The sequence below is a fragment of the Hyla sarda genome, chromosome 9 (genome assembly GCF_029499605.1).
Source record: "Hyla sarda isolate aHylSar1 chromosome 9, aHylSar1.hap1, whole genome shotgun sequence".
Classification (NCBI taxonomy): Eukaryota; Metazoa; Chordata; class Amphibia; order Anura; family Hylidae; genus Hyla; species Hyla sarda.
Window position 1 is genome coordinate 75,302,358 of NC_079197.1, and position 1,195 is coordinate 75,303,552.

The following is a 1,195-nucleotide window of genomic DNA, read 5'->3' on the forward strand; positions in this document are numbered from 1 at the left end:
CAATAGTACGGAGTTAGCTGTGCACAGCGTTCAAGATTTTAAAACACCACTGCCATCTTGTGGCAAGAAATGTGAATTACACAATTACAGGGGTTCCTGTAAAAGCCAGGGTATGGATTGCATTGCTTATTGCTCCATCAGAGTGGAATGGACTCCTGTCCTTCTTTTAAGCAATGATGTGGATTTAGCCTGTGCTGTATGTACGGGTGGCTGACTGCCACCCACCCAGAGAGTGTATGGGAGACTGCCTGCCTCCCTCCTTTCCTATGCATGGGAGGCCGCCTGCCAGCCTTCCTTTTCCTTTCTTCCCTATAAGTAGTGTGAGTGCTCATGAAGGGGGCATGGTTGGTTCCACCCCTTTACCGGTTATCACCTCTGGGCCTTTTGGCTAAGATCAAGTGTAAAAAAAGGGCTTGCGATAGACCGCATCCTTGTGCACGGTATTTTGTGTGAATACTTGCACTTGGGTGACTTGAGAGCACATACCTCAGCTCTTCAATAAAATAAAAGAATATATATATATATATATATATATATATATATATATATATATATTATATATATAAACAAAGTCCCGAAATCACAGCACCAGTCAGGTCATGGATCTTGATATACTGGATTATTTTATTCTTCCCCACAGCAAATGCGTGGGGACCTTCACTACAGCCAAGATCGCAGCCATTGCAGCCATCCTCTTATATATTATTTTTTTTTCTAATATATGCCCTCATTCATGTCATCTAGAAATAAAATATCAGTTGCATGATAATTTGATGTCAGCATTTACTGTTGTACTATTCAAACATGATTTGCTAGGTTACAAGTGTTTGGTTACAATGCGCATGCACAGCCGGCCGGCTGGATCGCGATATGTCCAGTGTGATAACACGATCGTCGGACCCGTGTGCGCAGCCGCAGAACACAAATGGTGATTAGTGTGGGTAAGGGCATTACGCGCACCTGATCAGCACACATTACTGTGAGCGATCGAGAGCGGAAGTGATGCGCTGATACGTAGGAACTTTTCCGACGCATGCGCAGTCGCTTTGTATACAAACAAGAATGAGAACGGAGATGGCAGCGATCGGCATGTTCTGGGTGCGATCGAGTTATATATTTGGCTGATACTGAAGGTACCTATATAACACTATATAGCACTGTATGTCATATTGCAATGGGCACTTTATATGTGTAT

General features: G+C 43.3%; 1 pseudogene; it reads left to right on the forward strand.

Annotated features, from left to right (window-relative positions):
* Positions 1-368: 368 nt before the first annotated feature.
* LOC130292179 (U2 spliceosomal RNA) lies at positions 369-611 on the forward strand (annotated as a pseudogene).
* The last annotated feature ends 584 nt before the right edge of the window (positions 612-1,195 follow it).